At 40.3% G+C, this 15,242-nt stretch overlaps 1 pseudogene; it reads left to right on the top strand.

The window, feature by feature from the left end:
* Positions 1–3,311: 3,311 nt before the first annotated feature.
* LOC131499691 (vomeronasal type-1 receptor 2-like) lies at positions 3,312–4,388 on the top strand (annotated as a pseudogene).
* The last annotated feature ends 10,854 nt before the right edge of the window (positions 4,389–15,242 follow it).

Below are 15,242 nucleotides of genomic sequence, written 5' to 3'. Positions count from 1 at the left end.
GTAGTGACAGCTTTGGGCTGCACTGCTCTTTTCTATTGTTTTGCTGGCTTCTGTTTCATTATTTATGTTCTGCTATTTGTTATTTGCTTCCTTCTACATACTTTGGGCTTCATTTGTTCTTTCTTTCTTTTTTTTTTTTTTTTTAGTTCCTTGAGGTATAAAGTGAGGTGGTTTATTGAGCTCTTTTTTTTTTCCCTTAAGGTAGGCGTTTATCCCTATAAATAGCCCCCTTAGAACAGTTTCTGTTGAATCCCATAAGTTTGGTGTATTGTGTTTGCGTTTATGCTGGTCTCAAAATATTTTTTTGGCTTCCCTTTTGGTTTCTTCTTCGCTCCATTGGATGTTTGGGAGTGTGTGGTTTAATCTGCACATAAATGTGGATTTTCCAGGTTTCCTGCTGTTACCGATTATTAGTTTCATGTCATTGTGGCTCGAAAAGATACTTGATGCAATTTCAGTCTTTGCAAGTCTGTTAAGATGTGTTTTGGGTGGTAACCTAGGACGTCTCCGGGCAGATACTCTGCATGTGTACATGGAGGTACGTGTATCTGCTGCTGTGGGCAGGTGGTCAGGATATCTGTAGGTCTAGCTGGTCTGTATTGAGCTCTGGGGGCAATGCTTCTAATTGAGACTCTGTCTGGTGACCTATCCACTGAGGAACGTGGGGGCATTGCTCATACTCTAAATGGGTAGAAAAGGGCCCTTCTACCTTTAACTTGGTGCAGGAAGAGGAGAGAGAAAATTTTAGTGAGATGAACTCTGGTTCATTTTCAAGTCTCACACAATAGTGTGAGTGTTGGAGTATAGTTGATCTGTTCATTTCATTTTCCATGTTATTATTCTTCCCTCCTATCCCTCGCTGTGGCAGGAAATTAAAACAAGGGAACAAATAACACCTGTCATAAAAATAGTTCCTACCACCACTTGAGAATTTTGTTTTACCTGTTGTGATCTCAGACATGAAATTGACCTTGCATATCTACATGTGGTTTACGAACGCTGGTCTGTGTTGATGCAGACTTTACTTTTCTATAGTCTTTAAAATATTTTTTTCATGTTTATTTATTTTTGAGAGAAAGAGCACAAAGTGGGGGAGGGTCAGAGAGAGAGGGAGACACAGAATCGGAAGCAGGGTCCAGGCTCTCAGATCTCAACGCAAGGTTCAAACCCATGGACCATGAGATCATGATTTGAGCTGTAATCGGATGCTCAACTGACTGAGTCACCCAAGTGCCCCACCCAAACTTTACTTTTAAGTGAGAAAACAGATGCACAGAGGGTGATGCTCCCCAGGTGGGATTAAGCTCATAAGTGGATAATTATAACACACCATAAGAGCTTCCAGGATGCAGAGTTTGGAATCTTCCTCTACTCAGAGATTAAGCCTCTGACCCAAGGTTATGTCATTCCTATATCCCCAATGATGGAACAGGTTCTCAGAGCTCAAGGCTGTGTTCTCATGTCCCAGCACCATTAATTACCACTGATGACTGGGGAATAAGAGATAAGACCTGAACTGGGTGAATCCAAAGCAGATGGTAACAAACTTTTCATGGTGTGGCTTCTTGTGCTGTTTTTTTTTTTTTTTTTTACACAGTAGTTCCATAACATGGTCCCAATTTTCCCCTAGAGCAAGAAGGATTAGTACCACAGGGATTTTTAAAAATTTATTTTACCTTCTGACAGTGGGTTCTCAATTCTGCAGTAATAATTAGGATTATTGCTTTTAGAAGGCTTCACACCTTTTCTTGGAATAAATCCATTTTTCTGTTGTAGGTAATAGAGTCTTCATTTTCACTCATAAAGCTTCAGATCAGTTTTTATTTTAATGCACCACCTAATGTGTGCTATGGTTGCTTTTGAGCTCAAGTACCTATTTTGATTCTCATTTATAATATCTAGAACGAGAACGCGTGGGTGGCTCAGTCGGTTGTGCGTCCAACAGGGTCATGCCCCTCGTTGGGCTCTGTGCGGAGTGTGGAGTCGGCTTGAGATCATCTCCATCCTCCCTCCCCCTCCCCCTCCCCTCCTCTCGCTCCCCCTCCCCTCCTCTCGCTCCCCCTCCCCTCCTCTCGCTCCCCCTCCCCTCCTCTCGCTCCCCCTCCCCTCCTCTCGCTCCCCCTCCCCTCCTCCTGCTCTCTCTCTTAAAAAAAATTAAAAAAAAAAATCCAGAACCAACTAGTCAGACAAAATGCAGGAACTCAAAAACTACTGAAGATGTAAAGCAATCTGTGTGTGCAATTTACAGATTTATGATTTAATGATTTAAATTAAGGTTTAATGATACTCTTTTACTAGCTTTACTGAGGTATAATTGACTAACAAAATTGTCTCTACTGAAGGTGTACAACTTGATGTTTTGATCGGCTGTTTTGAGTAGTGTTTACTTTTTGGTGTGGACTGAGGTGTGCTGAAAAAGCTCTCAAGGAACAGAGTTCTCAACAAGTTACAATCTGTGGAATTATTAATAACTAGAATTCTTTGGCCACTAGGGATATTTTCTATACTGAGTAGCATATCTGAGGACATTTCAGGGACATGTGTATTCAGGTGGCTACTGAGTTTTTGAAAATTGCTTTAATATATAATACTGAGTTCTCAGAAGTTGAATGTGTATTCTTGTAACTTTTAGATAATCTTATAATTTGTGTATTGTTTTTGCATTTCCATTTAACTTTTTTTTAATGTTTATTTATTTTTGAGAGAGAAGGAGAGACAGAGTATGAGCGGGGAAGTGTCAGAGAGAGAGGGAGACACAGAATCTGAAGCAGGCTCCAGGCTCTGAGCTGTCAGCACAGAGACCGAGGCAGGGCTCGAATTCACAGACTGCAAGATCATAACCTGAGCTGACGTCCTAGACTTAACCGACTGAGCCACCCAGGTGCCCCTCCATTTAACTTTATTAATGTATTATAATGGCAGACAGGATGATAATGAATTATAAAGACCCTACAGTAACATTCTTGTTGTCTCCTTTCACATGTTTATTTACAAAGTACACATTTATGTCATACTCATTATGTGTCAACCATATTTTTGACCAAGACAGGCATGCTTCTTAAGTTCATGGATTTTATATTTGGGCAGGGGGTCAGAGCATGAAATTAAAGAGACATAACTACAAAGTAATAACGTGAAATTGGGAAATTGGTGTCCGTGGTATGTCATCCAGGTTGAGTTGCCTGTGGAATATGGTCACATCTCCCTTGTCAGAAGAAGATAAGCCATAGGATACCTTTACAAGGTCATAGAACTACGAAGAGCCACCAATGAGCCTACTCTTCACTCCAGGCCACTCTGAAGTGCTCACAATGTCTTTTCAGAACAATATCCTAAGAACCACAGGGGAAGTGGCTCTGAAAACCATCTTTGTGGTATAGATTGGGGTTGGGTCTTTTACCAATGTCATAACATATCTCCAATCTTGCGTGGACACCAGCGGAGGCTCCCCAACATGATTCTCCCCCACATGGCTATAGCCAATCTCTTGGTTCTTCTTTCCACTGGGACTCCACATGATATGGCATCTTTTGTCTTAAAGCAACCCCTGTCCACCTTTGGGTGTAAACTTGTCTGTTACACCCTCCAAATGGCTTGCACCACCTCCCTGTGCTCCACCTGGGTCCTGAGCACCTTTCAGTGTGTCCCTCTCTTCCCTAGGAGAGCAGGGAGGATGATGCTCAGAGGAAGAGCCCCCAAGGTCCTTGGTCTTTACTCTTGAACCTGCTGGATTTCCAGTGTCTTAATTAATATCTATGTTCCTGTGAAAATCACTGGTTCACAGGACACATAAAACTATACCCAAGGCAAATGGTTTTGTTCATCCATAGGACCTACTACAGGAGTTGTCTTTTTTAAAAATGTTTTATTTTTGAGAGAGAGAGAGAGAGAGAGAGAGAGAGGCAGGCAGGCAGGCAGAATCTGAAGCAGGCTACAGAGCCCAACACGGGGCTCCAACTCACCAACCGTGAGATCATGACCTGAGCCAAAGTCGGACACCCAACCGACTGAGCCACCCAGGCACCCCAGGCTTTTTATTCTTGTTGTCCGTCTCTGATTCCATCTTTATTGGCCTCATAGTCTGTTCCACTGGTTCCATGGTGCCACTCCTGCACAGGCACCACCAGAAAATACAGTATATTCATAACTGCAAAGGCTACCACAAATGCCCACCAGAGACCAGAGCTGCCCACGCCATCGTGATGCTGGTGGCCATCTTTGTTGTCTTCTACATGCTGAATTCTATTCTTGCTTTTTATATCATTACTTTAGTAGGCTCTTACCTATGGTTGATGTATACTTCTCATACTTTGGCTTCATGTTCTCCTACTATTTGTCTCTTACTGCTGATCCTTAGGGATTCTACAGTTCCGAATTTCCACTCTTGAATGTTGAAAATGGCTATTAAGAATCTAAATCTATAGAAGTCAGCTTCAACAATAGCCATGATTATCCTGTTCAGTAAATCATTCCCTGAACACCAGTTACCATTTTTTTTTTAACATAAAATACACAATGATCGTTATATCTTTAATTGAAATATAATTGACACATTATGCAAGTCTAAGATGTGTAACATGTAAATTTGATATATTTACATATTGCAATATGATTACCAAGGTAGCATTAGCTAACACCTCTATCATGTAATTATCATTTCTTCCTTCATAGTGGGAACAATTAAGATCTAATCTCTCAGCAATTTTGAAATTTGTAATACAGGATTGTTGATTATAATCACTATGCTGTGCGTTAGCTCTCCAGGACGTCTTTGTCTATGTGTTTTCAGTTTGTACCTGTAAATAACATATCCCCAATTTCCCTACCATCCAGCCTCTGTTAACCACCATTCTATTCTATGTTTTTACAACTTTGGCTTTTTTAGATTTCACATGTAAGTGGCATCATATGGTATTTGTCTTTCTTTGTCTGACTTATCTCACTTAGCATTCATGCCCTTAAGATCCATCTATGTTGTTGACAATGGCAGGAGTCCCTTCTGTATCATGGCTGAGAAATGCTCCATTATGTGTATATGTCTCACAACATCTTTATCCATTCATCTGTTGGACACTTAGGTTGTCTCCATGTCTTGTCTATAGTGAATAATGCCGCAATAAACATGTGAGTGCGTATCTTTTCAAGTTCCTGTTTTTTATTTCCTTTGGATACACACACACACACACACAAACAAACATATATGCCTATGTATATATACATATATATGTATATACACACACATGTATACACACACACACACACCCATAATTAGAATTGTTGGATCATACTGTCATTCTATTTTTAATATTTTGAGGAAACTCCATATTGTTTTTCATAGTTGCTATACCAGTTTACATTCCTACCAATCGTGCACAAGGGTTCCATATTCTCGAAATCCTCAACACTTGCTATCTCTTTTTGATAATAACCATTCTAACAGGTGTGAGGTGACATCTCCTTGTGGGTTTGATTTGTATTTCCCTTATGATTAATGATACTAAGCATCCATTCATGTACCTGTTGGCCATTTGGATGTCTTCTTTGGGGAAAAAATGTCTATTCAGTTCCTCTGTCCATTTTTTAAATTGGGTTTTTAAAAAATTATTGAGATGTAGGAATTGTTTATATATTTTGGGTATTAACCCCTTAACCCATATGGTTTGCAAATAGGATGCCTTTTCATTTTGTTGTTTCTTTTGCTGTGCAGAAGCTTTTAAGTTGGTGGTACCATTTGTTGATTATGCTTTTATTGCTTTTGCTCTTGGAGTCTTATTAAAAAACAAACAAAAAAAAATAAGACCAATGTTGAGGAGATTCTCCCCTACATATTCTTTTGAAAGTTTTATGGCATCAAGTCTTATGTTTAAGTCTTAAAACATAAAGTTAAGTTGATTTTGAGTTGATTTTTGTGATTGGAAAAGGGGTCCAATTTCATTCGTCTGCATGCTTTTACCCAATCTTTCAAAGCCACTTGCTGAAGAGACTATTTCCTCAATGAGTGTTCTTGGTTTCCTTGTCAAATATTGGCTGGCCATATATGTGGGGGGTTATTTTTGGACTCTGTCTCATTGGGCTATGTGGATATTTTTATACTAGTAATGTACATAAAATATTTTTTAATGTTTATTTATTTTTGAGAGAGAGAGAGCACGAACAGGGGAGGGGCAGAGAGAGAGGGAGACACAGAATCTGAAGCAGGCTCCAGGTTCTGAGCTGTCAGTACAGAGCCTGATGCGAGGCTTGAACCCACGAACCACAAGATCATGACCATAGCTAAAGTCCGATGCTTAGCCAACTGAGCCACCCACGTGCCCCAGTAATGTACTTTTTAAATTTCTATAGCTTAGTAGTATATTTTGAAATCAGAAGTGTGATGCCTTTGGCTTTTTCGTTCTCATGATTGCTTTGGTTATTCAAGGTCTTTTGTGGTTCCATACATACTTGAAGAATTTTTTTCTATTTCTGGGAAAATGCCATTAAAAATTTGATAAGGATTTCATTGACTCTATAGACGGCTTTGGGTAGTATGGACAATTTATTAATTTTTCCATGACCACAGGATATATTTCCATTTGTTTATGTCTTCAATTTCTTTTATCAAGGTCTTATAGTTTTCATTGTATGGATTGTTCACTTCCTAGTTAAATGTATTCCTAAGTATTTTATTATTTTTGATGCTGTTGTGAATGGGATAGTTTTCTTTTTCAGAGGTTTCACTGTTAGTGTATAGAAGTGCAACTGTTTGTTGTTTTCACACCCTGTAACTTTAGTGAATCCATTGATTAGTTCCAACAGTTTTGTTAAGTCTTTAGGATTTTCTATATAGAAGATCATGTTGTCTGCAAATAATGACTGTTTTGCTTCTTCCTTTTCAATTTGGATGCCTTTCTTTCTTTGTCTTGCCTAATTGCTCTAGCTGGGACTATATTAAATAACAGTGGTGAGAGTGGGCACAGTTGTCTTGTTCTTTTTAAAGCATTTTTAGGGGCACCTGGTGGCTCTGTCAGTTGGGAGTCAGACTTTGGCTCACAGTTCGTGGGTTTGAGCCCTGCATCGAGCTCTGTGCTGACAGCTGGGAGCCTGGAGCCTGCTTTGGAATCTGTGTCTCCCTGTCTTTCTGCCTCTCCCCTGCTCATGTTCTCAGTGTCTCAAAAATAAATAAATGTTAAAAAAATAATAAAAATAAAATTTAAAATATTAATTTATTTTGAGAGAGAGAGAGAGAGAGCGTGTGTGCACGAGGTGGGGGGAAAGGGAAGAGAGAGAGAATCCCAAGCAAGCTCCACTGCCAGCCCAGAGCCTGATACAGGGCTCAACATCACAAACCGTGAGATGCGGACCTGAGCTGAAAACCAAGAGTTGGACGCTTAACTGTCTGAGCCATCCAGGTGCCCCCAGTTGTCTGGCTCTTGATCTTAGAGGAAAAGCTTTCACTTTTTCTCCATTGAGTATAATGTTAGCTTGGGTTTGTTGTAGATGGACTTACTCATGTTATGGCATGTTCTTTCTATACCTGATTTGTTGAGGTTTTAGCCATGAAAAGATGTTGTGTTTCCTACAGCAATATGTCTTTGTCCGAGTCCAAGGTCTCTGGGTGCAGCATCAGTGATAATAGTGCTTTTTGATTCCATCTTTTTGTTTTTGACAGAAAATTTCTTTATGTAGATGGGGTGTAGGTTACATGAAAGAATTCTTTTGTAACAAATTTGTAAAAGTTGGTTACATGGTACATTTAAGATCTGAGAATATCTCTGTTTCCGATTCTGTGTCTCCCTCTCTCTGCACCTCCCCCGTTCATGCTCTGTCTGTCTCTCTCTGTCCCAAAAATAAATAAAAAACGTTGGAAAAAAAAATTAAAAAAAAAAAAAAAAAAAAAAAAGAAAGGGGCGCCTGGGTGGCGCAGTCGGTTAAGCGTCTGACTTCAGCCAGGTCACGATCTCGCAGTCCGTGAGTTCGGCCCGGCGTCGGGCTCTGGGCTGATGGCTCGGAGCCTGGAGCCTGTTTCCGATTCTGTGTCTCCCTCTCTCTGCACCTCCCCCGTTCATGCTCTGTCTGTCTCTCTCTGTCCCAAAAATAAATAAAAAACGTTGGAAAAAAAAATTAAAAAAAAAAATCTGAGAATATCATTTCATGTAAGTTATACGTCAATAAAATTTTTATACTAAAAACTAAGATACTTGATATTCACTCTATAACATGTATTTTTACTGTATTTTCATAACATGGAGAAAAATAACTTTATAAAATAACTGTACTCATAGCTTGGAAAGAAAACATTCTCTTCTATTTTAAATAAAAGGGAAAAGCAAAGACCTATCTGTAATGAAATTATGCAGCTGCTACTAAAAATACAACCTTCACATTTATGTCTAATTCATGATGAGAGAGAAAAAACATTTCAAGGCTGGGTAATGCCTAAATATATTTAATAGAGTCTTTGCCTTTTTTTTTTAACTTCTTTTTTTTTTTTTACATTTTTATTTATTTTGAGAGACAGAGCACACGTGGGGGAGGGTCACAGACAAAAGGAAACACAGAATCTGAAGCAGGTTCCAGGCTCCGAGCTGTCAGCGCAGAGCCCGATGTGGGGCTCAAACTCAAAAACCGTGAGATCATGACCTGAGCTGAAGTCAGATGATTAACTGACTGAGCCACCCAGGCGCCCCTAGAGTTTTTGCCTTTAAAAAAGTATTCATATTGGGGCGCCTGGGTGGCGCAGTCGGTTAAGCGTCCGACTTCAGCCAGGTCACGATCTCACGGTCCGTGAGTTCGAGCCCCGCGTCAGGCTCTGGGCTGATGGCTCAGAGCCTGGAGCCTGTTTCCGTTCTGTGTCTCCCTCTCTCTCTGTCCCTCCCCCGTTCATGCTCTGTCTCTCTCTGTCCCAAAAATAAATAAAAGTTGAAAAAAAAAAATTAAAAAAAAAATAAATAAAAAAGTATTCATATTAAAAATTTCGTATTTATTCCAAGTCAAATTACAAGGTCTATGTTAGAGAACATCTCCAAAAAATATTTTCAAATCAACTTACATATTAAAAAGAGATATACAGAAGGCAAACTTTTGAAAAAACCCTACATGTACTTTTTAAATTTATTTTTATTTTTAAATTACATCCAAATTAGTTAGCATATAGTGCAACGATGATTTCAGGAGTAGATTCCTTAGTGCCCCTCTGCCCATTTAGCCCATCCCGCCTCCCACAACCCCTCCAGTAACCCTCAGTTTGTTTTCCATATTTGAGTCTCTTCTGTTTTGTCCCCCTCCTTGTTTGTATATTTTTGTTTCCTTTCCCTTATGTGCATCTGTTTTGTCTCTTAAAGTCCTCATATGATTGAAGTCATATGATTTTTGTCTTTCTCTCACTAATTTCACTTAGCATAACTCCTTCCAGTTCCATCCATATAGTTGCAAATGGCAAGATTTCATTCTTTTTGATTGCCCAGTAATACTCCATTGTATATATATACCACATCTTCTTTATCCATTCATCCATTGGTGGACATTTGGGCTCTTTCCATACTTTGGCTATTGTTGATAGTGCTGTTATAAACATGGGAGTGCATGTGTCCCTTCAAAACAGCACACCTGTATCCCTTGGGTAAATGCCTAGTAGTGCAATTGCTGGGTGGTAGGGTAGTTCTATTTTTAGTTTTTTGAGGAATCTCCATACTGTTTTCCAGAGTGGCTGCACCAGCTTGCATCCCATTTTTGATTCCATCTTTGTAATTTTTACAGACAGCTGTAAATAGGATATTGAGTCAATTATTGTAATACCTGACCCAGAGGAGAGTTTGTTCTGATTGTTCATTTGCATTTTACACTGAAAATCATTCTTGGAACACTAAAAAGTAGCCCTCTTAATAGCTTTTCCAATTATTCTGTGAGCACTTAATTTCTTTCCAAGGATCTCAAATCAGTGGAGAAAAGAAGGAATTCATTAAAAAAAGAACAACAAAGAAAACACTTGTTTGCACACCTGAAGAACAATAGGAAAAAGCTGGACCCATCACCCACACTCTTTTTTTTTTAATTTTTTTTTTCAACGTTTTTTATTTATTTTTGGGACAGAGAGAGACAGAGCATGAACGGGGGAGGGGCAGAGAGAGAGGGAGATACAGAATCGGAAACAGGCTCCAGGCTCCAAGCCATCAGCCCAGAGCCTGACGCGGGGCTCGAACTCACGGACCGCGAGATCGTGACCTGGCTGAAGTCGGATGCTTAACCGACTGCGCCACCCAGGCGCCCCAACCCACACTCTTAACTAGAGCTTGGTGCCCAGGTGATCAGAGGACCTCCTGATCGAAAAGGGGATGCCTATGGAGGGTACCCTGGATCTCCCAGCAGATGGAGTTGGAAAACATTTTAGGGCAGGCCTTCAGTGTCCCAACCCTGTCAGGGACTGTGACCTTACTTTTCAGACCTTACTTGTGACTTTTCAGTAATCAAACACTCTTTGAGAATAGATAAACTTTATTAAATGTTAAAATAGTGGCAAATGTAAGGAGATGGGAGAATAGAATATGGGCCTCCTGAGTGAATGGCCACATACTGATAATGTTCTCATGGCTCTGGAGTGGAAAGCAAAAAATTTAATAATGAAAAGATTTAGAAGAAGAAAAGTTATGGAGGGAGAAGGGGCGGAGATGTCTGAATGCAGGGCTCAGGTACCAGGGAGATCTTGGGGGGGGGGCAGTGGGGTGAGGGGAGGACTCTGAGGAGGACAGGAATCCTGTCCTGTCCTACTTACCACCCAGACCCCACCCACTTCCTGGGCCGCAGAATTTCAGAGCTGAGGGAGGCTCCGTGCCTACCCTGGCCATGGTTCTCCACTATGCTGGAGTCCTGCTTGGTTGGACTCCTGTTCCGGGTGCCTGTAGCAAACCTTACATACCTACTGCTATCTCTGGTCCATCAGTCCCACTGCTGGGATGACTGTGTGGCCAATTCAGCCCTCAGAAGCGCCGTCCAGTTGGGACATTTGGCCATCCCACCAGTACTAGCATCTGACCAACTTCCCAGTTTTATCATCTGGTGAATTCTTGAGTCCAGTCATTGAGCATCCTTGGAGCTGCATAGACAGAGACTAGGCCTTCTCACCTACCTAGCACTGGATGCAAATTTTTCTCTCACAATACAACCAAGTCACCCTCAAACAGTGACCTGAGTCACCAACTTGAGCCTCATAAAACATCTTGTGAGTGAGTATGAGAGAGGGAGAGACGGAGAGAGGGGGAGAGATTGGGAGAGATGGGGGGAGGGAGGGAGAGAGAGATTGGGAGGAGAGACAAAGTGATAGAGAGAGAGAGATTGAAAGCTAAAGAGATTGAGCAAGCGTGTAAGACAGTGACATGGAGAGACAGACATGGAGAGAGCAAACAGAGTGAAATGGAGAGAGGCAAGACAGAGACTGAATTGAACAGAAGGCTGACCGAGGCCCCCTGAGCTTCCCATACCCACCTAGTGCCATATCTGAAGTCCTTACATGTGGGAAGAAAACTTCAATTCCACACAAAGATCAGAGGCCTAGAACAAAGTCTCGCCTCCCCAACATCTAGTACATGGAGACACACACACACACACACACACACACACACACACACACCTCAGACAGCTGGTAAACCTAGCCCATAGGAGGGGAAAATAATCCTTCTGTGCATGCCCCGTTGAAAAACTGATTCAGAAATGGATGCAGATAATTGATCAATCAGAGCTCTTCAGGGATAGGGACAAGGTCCTGGCTTGCACAGGACATCTACACAATGTTGGGGTGAGAGACATACAAACATACATGGAAGGTATCCAGATAGCTAGTCAGCCTGGTCTCTCAAAGGCAGGAAAAGCACTTCATGACTGAGTTGTGAACAGTGCTAGTCACTTTCATGGAACATCACTTTGACTTGAATAAATTGCCAACAAGCTATTGTCATTCAGAGTTAAGTGCTTGGCACACATTTACTTGAAAATGAATGGAGTCTGTCATCTCAAGCAGAACGATGGACAATATTATTTTGCCAATGATAAAATTGGAGCCTTCAAGCCAAAGTGGTAACTGGAAAACTTGTATCCACCGTCCGGTGCTTTGTATTTTCTGAATACAGACTTTTTAAGGGGAAAAATGATGATATTAATATGAGTAGCTTTAAAAATATTGTACAAAATATGAAAACATTCAGAAGGTCTGCATAACTATGTGAAATAATATTTTCCAAATGACAAATACAGATGTCATATAATTGTCCATGAGCAAAAATTCTATTCAAATACAGGATAGCCCTATAGATTTTACCTGACAGAGATCACTGATCTGACTTCCAATTCTACATTTTAAGTAACCATGATGAAGTTACCACTTTTCAAGTGTTGGTGTAATAGCAAAGAGGATTATCCAAAATTACCTGAAAAGAAAATTTAAAATGCCCCTCGTCTTACTGGCTACATAGTTGTGTGAGGCTTGAAATTTTTCATTCACTTCAACCAAAACAAAATATCACAATATATTGAATGTGAAGTAGATATCAGGATCCACATGGCTTATATTTAGCTAGACATTAAAGAGATTTGTAAAAATATAAAATAATACTATTTACCATGATTTTAAAAAAGGTTTTTATGGGGGGAAGGGAAGGAGAAAGAGGGTGAGTGGAGGAGAGGCAGAGAAAGAGAGAGACACAGAATCTAAAGCAGGCTCCAGGCTCTGAGCTTTCAGCACAGAGCCTGATGTGGGGCTTGAATCCATGAACCATGAGATCGTGACTTGAGCTGAAGTTGGATGCTTAACCAACTGAGCCACCTAGGCACCCCTGAATTTTTTTTTAAACAGTTATTCTACACAAAAATTTTTATGTTAAAATGGAATGAATTTAAAGTTATTGAAGATATAAGTAAATATTTGAAAATTTCCTCAGGTTTAATTTTTGTTCTTTCATTTGTTTTGTTTTTATTTTATTTATTTATTTATTTCTATTTTATTTATTTCTATTTTATTTATTTTTTAATATAATTTATTGTCAAATTGGTTTCCATATAACACCCAGTGCTAATCCCAACAAGTGCCCTCCTCCCTGCCCATCACCCACTTTCCTCTCTCCCCCACCCTCCATCAACTCTCAGTTTGTTCTCAGTCCTTAAGAGTCTCTTATGGTTTGACTCCCTCCCTCTCTGTAACTTTTTTCCCCCTTCCCCTCCCCCATGGTCTTCGGTCAAGTTTCTCAAGATCCACATATGAGTGAAAACATAGGAGGTCTGTCTTTCTCTGCCTGGCTTATTTCACTTAGCATAATACCCTCCAGTTCCATATATGTTGCTGCAAATGGCCAGACTTCATTCTTTCTCATTACCAAGTAGTATTCCATTGTATATATAAACCACATCTTCTTTATCCATTCATCAGTTGATGGACATTTAGGCTCTTTCCATAATTTGGCTATTGTTGAAAGTGCTGCTATAAACGTTGGGATACATGTGCCTCTATGCATCAGCACTCCTGTATCCTTTGGGTAGATTCCTAGCAGTGCTATTGCTGTGTCATAGGGTAGTTCTATTTTTAATTTTTTTCCCAATATATGAAATTTATTGTCAAATTGGTTTCCATACAACACCCAGTGCTCATCCCAAAAGGTGCCCTCCTCAATACCCATCCCCCACCCTCCCCTCTCTCCCACCCCCCATCAACCCTCAGCCTGTTCTCAGTTTTCAACCGTCTCTTATGCTTTGGCTCTCTCCCACTCTAACCTCTTTTTTTTTTTTTTTTCCTTCCCCTACCTCATGGGTTTCTGTTAAGTTTCTCAGGATCCACATAAGAGTGAAACCATATGGTATCTGTCTTTCTCTGTATGGCTTATTTCACTTAGCATCACACTCTCCAGTTCCATCCACGTTGCTACAAAAGGCCATATTTCATTCTTTCTCATTGCCACGTAGTATTCCATTGTGTATATAAACCACAATTTCTTTATCCATTCATCAGTTGATGGACATTTAGGCTCTTTCCATAACTTGGCTATTGTTGAGAGTACTGCTATAAACATTGGGGTATAAGTGCCCCTATGCATCATTACTCCTGTATCCCTTGGGTAAATTCCTAGCAGTGCTATTGCTGGGTCATAGGGTAGGTCTATTTTTAATTTTCTGAGGAACCTCCACACTGCTTTCCAGAGCGGCTGCACCAATTTGCATTCCCACCAACAGTGCAAGAGGGTTCCCATTTCTCCACATCCTCTCCAGCATCTATAGTCTCCTGATTTGTTCATTTTGGCCACTCTGACTGGCGTGAGGTGATATCTGAGTGTGGTTTTGATTTGTATTTCCCTGATAAGGAGCGAGGTTGAGCATCTTTTCATGTGCCTGTTGGCCATCCGGATGTCTTCTTTAGAGAAGTGTCTATTCATGTTTCCTGCCTATTTCTTCACTGGGTTATTTGTTTTTCGGGTGTGGAGTTTGGTGAGCTCCTTATAGATTTTGGATACTAGCCCTTTGTCCGATATGTCATTTGCAAATATCTTTTCCCATTCCGTTGGTTGCCTTTTAGTTTTGTTGGTTGTTTCCTTGACAGTGCAGAATGTTTTTATCTTGATGAGGTCCCAATAATTCACTTTTGCTTTTAATTCCCTTGTCTTTGGAGATGGGTCGAAAAAAATTGCTGCAGCTGAGGTCAAAGAAGTTCTTGCCTGCTTTCTCCTCTACGGTTATGATAGTTTCCTGTCTCGCATTCAGTTCCTTCATCCATTTCGAGTTTATTTTTGTGTATGGTGTAAGAAAGTGGTCTAGTTTCATTCTTCTTCATGTTGCTGTCCAGTTCTCCCAGCACCATTTGTTAAAGGGACTGTCTTTTTTCCATTGGATATTCTTTCCCGCTTTGTCAAAGATTAGTTGGCCATACTTTTGTGGGTCCAATTCTGGAGTCTCTATTCTATTCCATTGGTCTGTGCCTGTTTTTGTGCCAATACCATGCTGTCTTGATGATTACAGCTTTGTAGTAGAGGCTAAAGTCTGGGATTGTGATGCCTCCCGCTTTGGTTTTTTTCTTCAATATTACTTTGGCTATTCAGGGTCTTTTGTGGTTCCATACAAATGTTAGGATTTCTTGTTCTAGCTTTGAGAAGAATGCTGGTGCAATTTTGATTGGGATTGCATTGAATGTGTAGATTGCTTTGGGTAGTATTGCTATTTTAACAATATTTATTCTTCCAATCCATGAGCACGGAATGTTTTTCCATTTCTTTGTATTTTTATTCAATTTTCTT

Source organism: Neofelis nebulosa, chromosome 17, assembly GCF_028018385.1.
Source record: "Neofelis nebulosa isolate mNeoNeb1 chromosome 17, mNeoNeb1.pri, whole genome shotgun sequence".
Taxonomy (NCBI): domain Eukaryota; kingdom Metazoa; phylum Chordata; class Mammalia; order Carnivora; family Felidae; genus Neofelis; species Neofelis nebulosa.
This window is presented reverse-complemented; position numbering and strand designations above follow the sequence as displayed.